General features: G+C 38.7%; 1 protein-coding gene across 1 annotated transcript in view; it reads left to right on the top strand.

The window, feature by feature from the left end:
• The window catches only part of mctp1a (multiple C2 domains, transmembrane 1a), a 135869-nt gene that overhangs the window by 1250 nt on the left and 122345 nt on the right, over positions 1-12274 (top strand). The window lies entirely within an intron of this gene.

The following is a 12274-nucleotide window of genomic DNA, read 5'->3' as shown; positions in this document are numbered from 1 at the left end:
GGTGCCCCTAGGAGAGACAGTAGCAAAAGGATCAGTCAGCTAGAGTAGGCTACTTGTGAAGGCTACATTCACAAAAATGACAGGGCCCGAAAGGTCAGAGAAAAAAAGGATGTTTTTTAGTCAAATTATGTTGGAAATGTTGTGAGAAAGCAAAATAAATCTTGCACATCCACGCTTTGTCCCCTGCTGGTAGTCCAATTATCTAGTTTCACAGTAAGTCATGCCTTTTCAGACAGGCTGTACTGTCAGTCAGATAAAATTGAAGATGCCAATGAATGCATTTAGTTTTAGTGGCAGCAGTTTGTGCAGAGCTTTTCATCTCAGCACTGTTGAAGTGTTTGAGTTCTGAGCATCATCCAGATCGCTGTCAAAGAGTGATTTAGCATTTAAGCACACTCACCCATTAAATCTCCTGGAGAAGTGGAGCACACTCTGCTGAGGAGGTAAAAGAAAGCAAATATTAATGACTTCATTGGAATTGATCTTGCAGCTTCATCACAGCACTTACCAGGGAGGTTACATAATTCACAGAAAGATCTCACTTTGCCAAGTCGAGTTTGAGCCTTCAGCTTTAGTCAGTAGTTACCGCCTGTTGTCATTTGTTTGATTTTCCACATAGCTTGGAAGAGGAGAGCAGCAGTAAACACAATGACAGCATCTTTTTGCATGCGCAGTGAGTTGTTGTGCTGGTAACATCACAGATGTAAGAGACACAGAGTGATCTTAGTCTATTATGTAATAACGTAAGAGGAAGAAGATACGCTGGCATTAGATGATGGGCGATGAGAGGAAGTAAAGGTGGTGAGGACAGATCAGACAAGGAAAGAGGGAATAAGAGGAGAAGTGAGGAGAGGAGACGAGGAGGGATGAGATTAGAGATGCTCTATTAATACCTGAGCATTATATAAAGAAGTCAGTAAAATGAACACTCAACATTACAACACACAGACGGATAATCTTGCTCAAATATCTGTAGTGAATGCATTTTTTGCAGGGGTATATTTGTGCAAGTACATGCCAGCATTTCTTTGCATCTCTGCTGCATAAGCACTTTACCAACACAACAAGGATTATAACTCAGAGTCACACTTTAACAGTCATCCACAAATCCAGCATTAGTTAAGTGTATACAACTTTTCATCACTCAAATGAGAGCTAAAAGCTCCAAGCCACAATTTGGTAAATTAAATAAGAATATATGGCACATAATAAGCTAAATGTCTTTTGACATTTGATTTGGAAAGTAAGTAATGGAATGGATTAATTCCAAGTGCTGCAAGTCATTTCATCATCAGCTCAATTGAAAAAAATAAGCACATTTCATTTTTGCTGCTTGTAGTCCAGGACATGAACTTTAAAGCAGAAGTCCATATTCACTTTCACTTTGGGAGGACTCAGTACGGTTACTGTATGATCTTTTTCATGCTGTCTTTTTGATGAAAGTTTCACGTTCAGTAGAATTTATCCCACTTCTTACATTGAGTAGAGTATTTTGGTGGATGTTATTGTAGAAGTTGAGTTTAAACCATTAAATTTCAAACTGTTCATTTTTTTTTCTCTGGGGTTGTTAGTTCTCAAATGTGCTCTTTGACTATAAGCTTACTGACATGTTAGAAGCCAAGTGTCGAGTACAACATTGCTTTGAAATACTTTTGACGAGGGGCTGTTTTTTATGTACATATACTACGTCCTATTCTTGCAACCACAGAGAAGTGCAGAATCAGCTTTTGAATTTAATTAAGTTAAAAAACATCAGGTCATTTATCTATTTAGAACCCCATGTTAACTGATTGGGAAAATATTCAAATACTGGTGAAATACTTAATTGGTTTGCAACTGTTCCAAGACCTCTCTCTGTGTAGCTAGCAAGGGTTTAAGAGCCAACTAGCGCTGTACTTGCATTTTATTCTCTCCACTCAGCCTACCATGATTTCTACTTCTAATTTGGATTCCTTTTGCATGTTTTTCTTCCTTTTGGCCAGAGAAAATACTAAAAAAAAGTTGTTACTTTATTAGCCTGTAAAGCGAGCCATCTTCAGTTTGACTGAATCAATCAATATACTGTTGGCTGTACACTGGAATAATTTGCATCTTGATATGTTTTTCATTAAGATTTGTAACCCAAATTTAAGATTGTCGTAAATCAAAACCACCCAATTTTTATCCTTAGAATAATATCTAAATTACACTTCTCATTCATATATTTCACAATATTTTAAAAGAAAATAATGGCAGTTTGTTTTCAATTGATACATGCAATGTATCCATATAAATCCAAATCAATACTAGAAATTATTAGGATACTTATTAAAAAAAAGGAGGACACAGTCTTAACACTTGGTTTAAGTGCTTCTTCTATTTTATAAAAATAGCACTAAAAATTTGAATGTAAATTTTTTTGTCCTTTTTGTCCTATGCTGTAAAGCGTTCTGGTATTAATAAAAAAAATGCCATTCATTTATCTTAAAATATTTGTTAAATAAATAAAATACACATTAGCAGTCAAAATAAGTCAACTTAGTATTATTTTAAAACATTTTTAGTATGAACAAGGGCATTGACAAAAGTCGGTATTGTGTCATTTAAAGTAATTTATTAACAGTCCCTAAATCAACGTCCAACAGTTAGGCGCGAGGGCAGGGTGAAACCAACCGGAACCGGATACGCACCTGAATTGAACAGTTTTACGTTTTTCATTAGAGATGTTTTCTTCGTGAATTAGCCTACACAACCAGTATCCGGTTAAGATACGACCGTACACAACGAAGTATTCGAGAACAAAAAGTGAGACGAGGGAGAGAAGCGGAGTTCAGACGAAAATGAAGCTCTTACCTTAGCCTAGCGGCTAACTGTTAGCATACCAAGCGTCAACAACTGCCATCCTCACCGGCGTTTTTGCTGCCGAAAACTATCTGGACTGGCATAGGCGTCAAACTAAATCAATATAAAGCATTACCCAGCCCGTTTTTGAAAGTTGGAAATCGTTTTTGAGTGAATAACAGGATCAAAATAAGTTTTCCACACTTCGGGACATCCTCACCACTAAACACCGAAAAGTCATGCTTCACAGAGAAAAGGCCAGGTTAGCGCAGCTCCTTATGCCCTTTGAGAGAGGCCATAGAAGTGCTGCAATGATTATCCTGACAAGGTTCAACCCAGAAATCACTTGATGGTGAGTAAATCTTTGGCATTATTTTTACGTCTACTAGCCTGTTTTTGTGATGTACAATCATTTGTACATTGCACTGATCCTTTAGGTTTGCTTTCCTATGTTTAGTCCCTTGAAGTGTCGCTGTCCATGGTGTTGAATTGAGGATGTAAAAAGGCAGTCTGAATCCTGAACCAGACAAGTAGTCCACTCAAATGGATATCTGTAAGATCAACCATATACTGTAGCTCTCCTGCCAGTTTAATCTCCAGATGGTTTACTTGTAGTCTTAAACACAAAAGACAAACAACTAATTTAGTTTTTAATGAGAGAAATGTTTCATCCAAACAAAACAGGCTATCAAAGACGAAATCTCAGTCTCAATATTTAATGTTGTTACTTGTTATGTGAGACTCTGCTTTCATTTCTCAGTCACGCTTTCCTCCTCCTTCCTTCTTTGTTCCTGCTGCTCAGCTCATATGTAGTACGTTAAAATATTTAAGACTTAGACTTAGACTTAGACTCAACTTTATTGATCCCTTTGGGATGACTCCCTCTGGGAAATTCAGTCTCCAGCAGCTTATACAGTACAATACAATAGGAAAGAATCAGCACACAGAGGGTAAAAAATAAAGATCAAAATATATATATCTATCGATATATATATATATATATAAAAAAGTACAAAATTAGATAACAAAATATATAAAATATACACTCTTAGAAAATGTACAACACATATGAAACAGGGAAGTAGGTTTTTGTGTCACAGAGACCATACTATCACTCAGCCTCATGCTAAATATATCAGATGTAAATGGCGTTGAGGGTGTTTCCATTCAGCCATCCAGTCTATTAGACAAGGTGAATGGTGATGTTTGGAGATAATACACCTGTTCTTGGTAAGAACACGGTCTGCTGGACAGGTGGTGCATCCCTTTAAACCACTGAGATAGTTTATTACTTAACATTTAAAGTATTGCAGTTTCTGATTGAGTACTGGTTAATAGTCGGTCATACGTGTAGTCCTGGTAGAATCATGACTTGTGTATCCTTAATGCTTTATTTATTAAAAATATTGTTTACAATGGTTATGGGGTTAAGAACTGAGTCATGTAATCTGTTTAAACCCCTCCGGTCCAGCTGCTATGACTTCACTGGGTTCAGAGGATGTTCGTTGACTATAATCAAAATAACCATTGTAGTTTCAGGCAACCATTTCGTCCAATTGTTTTTCTTTTTAAAAATGATATTAGACCAATGACATAGAGTTGATTTGAGAACCCTACACGTTGTGTAACAGATAATGTAACTTTGGGATGATTGTAGTTATTGTCCTCTTTTGATATTGCAGTGACTGTGAGATGAGCCATATTTAGATATCCTGTGGGAATAAGTGTGTTTCTTGTAGCTGTGTCTGAGCAGCATTGTGGCCACTTGGAAACAGCCCATGGCCTGGTTCTGGAAATGTCCTGATGGCAGTTTAAATTAGGATTCATTACAGGCCAGGGGGAATGGGTTGAAACACACACTGACAAGCACATGATTGATGCTGACCTCAAGGCTGTCATCGCGAAGGAGAAAAAAAAATATATTGGAGAAAGTATGACTGACACCATTCAGGGTTGTTGATGGGTTTTAGCTCTCACTTTGTGATTAAGTGTCTTCTAGTGCCTGGTCTCTTCCTCCCACACATCCGAGTGTGCCTGTTTGTCTGCCATGGAAATCTGTGAAAGACCTTTGACAGAGGATTTGAGTGGTTTTACCTGTAGACAAGTGCTACTGTGAGCTGAAAATGTCGATTTCATTTAAGTTGAAGGAGGTGTGATTGGTGTGGTTGTTTTTTAGTTTTTCCTAAAAGCCAGGAAGCAATGGAAGTTGAAGCATTTGAAGTTGTGCCACTGGTGTTATGACTGTGAGTGAGTATTATCTGTTAGCCCTGTTATGGACAAGTGACAGTTAAGTCTATTTTGTTTCTCATTTTAAGGTTGAATCAAATTCTTCATTGTTTATTTAATTGGTGAGGAACATCAGTTGTTCTTCATTTTGGTGCCTTTGCCTTGATCTTTTGTTGAAAGCATGGCAATTAATTAAGAACTGATTGTGTGAATGTTAAAGGTTGAAAGTGAGGGAAAGAGAAAAGTTTTCTAACTTTGGAAGCATTTCAACTCAAAGGCTGCTGACATTTTATCAAATAATTATCTTATAAAACTTTGAAACCATTCAAAATGTAAGAATCTGACAGTAAACCTGTGTTTCTGTAATATTTAAAATGACAAAGGCCAGATAAGCTATTGCTTGATCAAAAGCGACCTTTTACACTTTTCTCTGCCTGTCAATCATTCCGTATCTCGCCAGACGTAGTCCTTCAGCAGGGTCACAAACTTTGTGCTTTTCTTAGTCACTGCCTCGAGCCTTCAGTGATCCACAAACAAATTGTTCTCCTTTTAATTTGTTCCATCACTCATTATGTCCTTGAGGGATAACCTTACCTGCGCTGTCTCTTTGTCTCTCATCTATCTCACATCCCCCACTCCTCTAAGATCCCAGTCTTAGCTTATCTGATAACGTCACTCCTCTCTTACAAGAGCTTTCTGAGGACAAATCCAGAATATATTCCAGCATGTCAGAAAAACAGTCTGTGTACTGCAAGACGGGAACTCTGCACTGTGACATTGCGATACCCTCCAGCGTTGTTCTCTCCAGTCTCAGCCAGACACATTACACAGTCTCATTACACAAACAGCAAGCACGTGCGCATGCATTCTAGGCATAAACAACATGCTGCAGCCATACACTCGCATAGACTGAGCCTGGGTGTTATTACAAATAAGGTTAAGTGACAGTGTAGACCGCTGAATGACTCAGGAGTCTGGACACGTCTTTATTAATTGCAGCATTATGCAAAGATAGAAAAGAGATTTATAAGGCTTTATCTCTGAACCGATAGAGACAGCCAACTCTCTCTTCCTCTTCACTCTTAATTCAGCATTATGCAATTACCAAGCATGCACAATGTGCATTATTAAATGCAAAAGGTTTTTGCAGACCTAATTGTCAATCAGCGTCATAAGCAAGCAGGTAGAGATGGGTCAACCTATAAATGAATAGATGAATCCATGGAACTAGCTTTGTAACTCTTAATTCTGCCTTCCCACATAGATTAATCATCACTGAGGCGAGTCAGACCAAAGCGGTTGCCCAGCGTAGGAAGGGGACGTGTGTTTATTTGTACAGAGGGTGGTCAAATTACAGATGACATTCAATATTGATCGCTGTGTGATATTTGTTGTTCATCAGAAAACAGTTATTGTATTATTTCAGCGAAAGGATAGGCTGTAATGTTCTTGTAAAAATCCCAAACAAAGCCTCTCTGTCTGCCACTCATTGTATCCTCCCTCCCATGACGCTCTTTACATTTTACAACCTAGCAACTGAGCTTTGGCAGCTATCATAAGTAGGTCTGATGTACGAGATGAAAGCGAGGATAAACCCAAGCAGGCAACAGTAATATGCCAGTGGCCATTTTTTCCCAGACAAAACAACACATGGTGACCAAAGGCTGTGGGATGTTTTTCCGGCTCCTCATGCTAATCAAACGTAGATCATTTGCAACTCAATGTAGAGCCCACTTCCTCAGTGGTGAGTGGATATTGAATATTTGCAAATGAGTTTCTCTGTAGCATAGATGAAGCTGTCCCAATTGTCTCTGAGTTGTAAATGTTCCTGCAGCCCATTTAGATCAATAAAGGAGAATGGCTGTACATGCATTGGCTGTACTGCATATTGAGTAGTGGACATGCATGTTTTTTTATTATTCCAGTTAATGATTTGGGTGTTGTGTTCCCTGTGCACCTTTTTATATGTCCATGTATTCAATGTGTATATGGCATATAGACTTTTAAAGGTGCACTGTGTAAGATTTTACAAGTATTAGGCTAATAATTTTATATTGCCAATGTGTGAAGGGATAGTAGAGGAACTGTAAAAATTGAGACCTTCCCCAACTTCCTCCATTGCCTATGACAAGCTGTGGGCTGATTCCTATGTAAAGCATTCGGGCGGGTTTAGCCGCAAAAAGAAGAGGATGTGACGTATGCGTGCTCTCCTCGCCTCACTACCTAGAGCTCATTCTCTGCCCCTACAGTCAACAGTGTGCAACACGAGACAAAGCAAGCTGAATAATGGAGCTGCATAATGCCAACAAACGACCGGCACACACAACAACACCAACAAAAAGTACATAATTAAAACCAAAAAACGTTTACCCAGTGAAGCCCGTCTGGCCAAACGGGAATGTGACTGACGTCAGGGGGAAAACTAGAGTCAACATTGGCAGGGTATGTGAATCATGGAGAGACCTTCCATTGCTTTTTGGGATCAAAACAGACCCACAACTGGTTTTCTTGCTATTGGATAAGTAAGCTGACATCTCTGCAAAGCGAACTATATATATCATTGTGATATTGTGGTTTTAGCTGGCTAATGTTCGCTAATGCTTGTGATGGTTTGCTGGATGCCAGATGCTCGCTAACGTTATGACTACCAAAATATCATCGGAGTATGTATGTCAGTTGTCTAGCTTGACAAATAATTTCGCCAGCTAGCATGATACTAACTTAGGTACTATGACAAACAGTGTGGATTTCGGACAACATGATGCAGGTCCACAAACACATCTCGTCAGTGAAAAGTAAACCGGTGAGTTCCGAGATTGAGCATGCTCAGTTTCATGTGTCTTCGGCTAAAACCCTGGATGCTCATTCATGTGTGCGAGTGTCCACACGATTGTGTGCAAGAAGATTGACTGCAGTCAACGGCCAACCATGTCACTAGGAATGAGAATTTTTTGAAAGTTACGCAGTGCACCTTTAAATGAAGTGGTTATTTTTTCCAACTTAATTTTTGCAACTACAAGATCCTTCAAGACTAATTTTAAGTTAGATATTAGGCAAAACATTGCAGAAACAACACAAAGCATGTTGCACTTACTGAAGCTGTAGATATTTTCATGCCATGCTAAAATGTACACGTATGACTTTTCCAAATTTGATAACTAATTTAGCCAATATGACTTGATACAGTCAGGAAACACTCTTCTTGTGCTTTCATTTGCACATCACAATAATGCATTTTAAGATGATTAGATCTTAGCCTTTTAAACCTGAGGGAACATCTTTATGTCCAATGGGCTTCCCGGGAAGTCATTGTAATCAGTTGAAAAGCCACTGTATTGATCCAGAGAAAGAGAGACAGTGAGCCTGTGGGTTGCACTGCAGTGTGAGTTGTGGAAATATTTGCAAAGGGAAGCCATTTACCTCCCATGTTTTCCGTTGGACTTCTTGTCTGTACAGCACGGTACTCAGTGAATTTGTTGCAGAGGAGAAAGAGCTTTAAGACCGATTTAGAGCGGAACATGTCTGCCAATTTTCACTGCAGTCCAATTTGGTGTGAAAAACTGGCCACTTAGAATGTTCCAATACAATTGGAAAGCTTAAAATGTGGCTGTCCTGATTTCAATTGGCTACAAGCCTTTTTTCAACTAGAATTGCTGTGAGGTGACGACTACAATACTCAACAACATTTGTGTCTTGATAGTTTAGTCTGTTTGTTTAATGGACGAGGGCAAAGGGACAGTATTTTCTTGGATTCTTTAATTCTCTCTCTTTGAGTTGAGTGTAAATATTCAAAGTGGTAATCTAGGAGTCAGACACACAGTCATGGAATGAGGTGATAGGATAGTGTGTGTAAGGATGGAGAGTTGGAGAATTGATGCTTAGAAGATGCTTTTGTTATAGTGCAGGGAGTTTACAAAAATGAATGTGTCTCATTCTGAAAAAAATACAAAGGAAAAATATCCTTTATTCCAATTCTTCTAAATTTATAAAGTCACAATTTTAAATCTCACGAATCTAACAAACATCTGGCAAAACAACTCTTCATTATAAGAAATGTTACACCTTATTATGAACATAACCTCACCCTCTGTTTTCACTTTTGCATTATGTGACTTTACAATAATTGTGAACACAAACCGGAAATTATGAATATAAACCCGAAATTATGAACATAAACTGGAAAAAAGATATGCACATTAAGAGAAAAACGTAGTCCTCCCTCAAAGAAGCCAAAGCAGAATCTCACATTCACACAGACGCTCGTGCACAGACATCATGAAGGGGAAGTTAAAAGAGGTTAATTGTCGGGGCTGAGCTTAACTGACCTGTCTGACACTCTAATGAAGCTGATGCTGGTAATGCTTGTGTCCATGTGCTCATGAAGGTTAACACCAATCATGTTCGAGTGAGTGCAGAGGGATTTTTGTCCAGTTACTCTATACATGCGTTATGCTCACAAATAGCTTCGACCTGCTGTTCATGTGTGAGTGTGTCTGTGTCTCCGGGTGTTTTGTCTAGTGCTCTTGAGTTGATAGACTCTGACTAGCTTTAACATAAGTCCTATTAATGTAGTGGTAAATTTATCAGAGTCCACAGAGAGGTTAAGTCTGCTCACTGTCTGTCTAACTCTACAGTTATAGGCTAGGCTGTAGCTCAGGGACTTGGTCTACACATTTTATTAGCAACAATTTAGCAAAGACGGCAAAGGCTTTTTGTATTGATTTACAATATTTGCATTATAAGCTCTTATCTGATGCCTAAAGCAACATATAATGAGTCAAACAGTGGGTTCCAGGGACAAAGCTCTTAATGGCCTTGCTCTATCTTATTTATCTGAGCTTTTAACCGTTCTTAAGCCTGGTAGAGCTTTGAGGTCGTCTAACCAACTTCTGTTGGAAGTGCCCAGGTCAAAATACAAACACTGGGGTGACCAAGCCTTTTCTGTTGCTGCTCCCAGGCTCTGGAATAAGCTCCCCGCCGAAATGCGTCTTATTTCTGACCTGGGCCTCTTCAAATCTAGACTGAAAACCTATTTATTTAGGATGGCTTTTAATACCCAGTAGTGTGGTGACACTTTTACTGTTATTTTTATTTTATTTTATTGTATTTTATTGTATTTTATTGTTTTTATTGTTTTTATTGTGTTTTTTATTGTTTTTATCTATTCCTTTTTATTTACTATCTATTGTAAAGCACTTTGGTCCACCGAAAGGGTTGTTGTAAAGGGCTGTATAAATAAAGAACATTTACATTTACATTTACAATGCAGACAATATTATGGAGTGCAAAGGTCAGGGTCAAACAGAGTCCTTGATTATTAATATTACAAAACAGTGCAATGCTACAAAGAAAGGGAAAAGGATTTTCTTTTTTTTTTTCAACATCAGATAAGTTCACTGGAAAATACAAATGTGATAAAAGAGAGAGAAGGCTAACTCGGCTCAAACAGCTGTTAGATTCCCCACATGTAGCAGACAGACAGCCTGCAGACATGACTGCTGCGGTCCTGATACATCGGTGTGGAAGGATGCACCTCAGCATGGCTCAGCAGAGCTAGATATGGAGAATTTTGCACCTGATGGCCTGTTATGTTTATTTAAAGCATCCTGCATGTCGGATGCTATGTAAATAACAGTAGTGACTGAAGCAAGTATCAGTATTACACACGTATAGTTCCCAATATTTTTTGTCATATCTTAACTCATCGGTATTTGTGTGAGATTTTAAGCTGACTTTTCCTGTTATTGTCTCATCACAAAGCTTTGTGTGTGTGTGTGTGTTTGTGAGTGGATGTGATGCAGGGTAACTCTAGGCTGGGTGCCCAATGATCCATGCAGCCAGCCAATGTCCATTAAATCTGTTTCTCTTTAAGAGACTCGGTTTGCCTTTTTATCTCTTTGGGAAGTTTTAAAGGAAACGAGAGGATTACACAGGATATTCTTAGAGACAGCAGGTCAGCTGACAAGCCACATAGTATTAGGACTTTTAAGAAAATCTGCTATTAATGAAGTCCGGATTTAAGATTTATCTGTAACTCTTACATAGAGATTGGTGATTGATGATTGGTCTTTTTGTAGCAACTGAATGACTGAAAGTTATACTCCACCCAGTAGCTGTCTTTTTACACCTAATCATCACCCTTTAGAATTGACTATGATATACAATTTTGGAGTTCATTACATTTATATTATATTTAACTACAAATAAACTGGTTTGAATAGAAAACCTGTTAAGAAACAGCAATGGCACATTTGAAATTGCTCCAGTACATCACCTCAGCCATCAGCAGCATAACAGGCTGCAACGTAATCCTTGCGCCCGACGATGCCTGACCAAATACCTCCACTAAAAGTGCCTATTTTTTTCATTGACAAGTTCAAAGTTGTAGCCGATTGTAAGTGTCTGACAACATTTTGGAAAGGTGGATAGCGGACGTAGTTTGATCAGGCACATTTGCCTCCAATGATTAGGTTGCAGCTATTGCAGCCTCGGCTGCTGTCCGAGGTAATTTCTGCAGTAATTCCAAAACTTTTTGAACCTATAATATATAATAATCACTAACACCTAACTATTTCAAAATATGGCTGACGTTAACATTTCTGGAGTTTCTCCTAAAGTGCATAAGATCAATCACAGCTAACAATCATAGTTTAGGTTTTTATTATAATATAAGACCCAGAAAAATCATCAGTTCCTAATGTTGTCTCAGTAGTTGTCATCAGTCTGGGGACAGTTTTTTTCATTGTGGGCTCTGGCTGTGAGCGAGAGACATCACCCTAGCACATGATCATCACATTAGTGTTACTCACAGCTGACGAAATAACAAGCAGCTTCATTACTCCAGTATTTCAGTGCTTTGATTCTGCATGCGCCACCGATGATCAGCTCAGCCTGAAACTGACACCATGAAAGTAGCGTGTGTCTAAAAACAGAGGAGTGATGGATTGTATTGTCATGATCTGTCTTTTCCTGGCACTGCTGATCTTTTGGTTAAATGTGGCCCGGAGCTTTGAAGGGACTTGGTGCCACCTACTGGTGCAAAGCTGATGTGAAGTGGATGTTTGGAGAGACGAGAGAGGAAACTGGCAGAATATGATAAGAGAGGCTTTTGGCTGGCTGGATGAATCATGTGATGCTTAGCCTTCCATTAATATCATACTATCAGAACACTTTGTGCACACTCTATACCTCTCTCTGCACACTCACTCCCACTCTGTCTCTGTGATTA

Source organism: Semicossyphus pulcher, unplaced genomic scaffold (genome assembly GCF_022749685.1).
Source record: "Semicossyphus pulcher isolate SPU_LCO1_2020_fin unplaced genomic scaffold, fSemPul1.0.p SCAF_6, whole genome shotgun sequence".
Taxonomy (NCBI): domain Eukaryota; kingdom Metazoa; phylum Chordata; class Actinopteri; order Labriformes; family Labridae; genus Semicossyphus; species Semicossyphus pulcher.
Note: the sequence above shows the minus strand (reverse complement) of the source record. Positions and strands in the feature narration are given on the sequence as shown.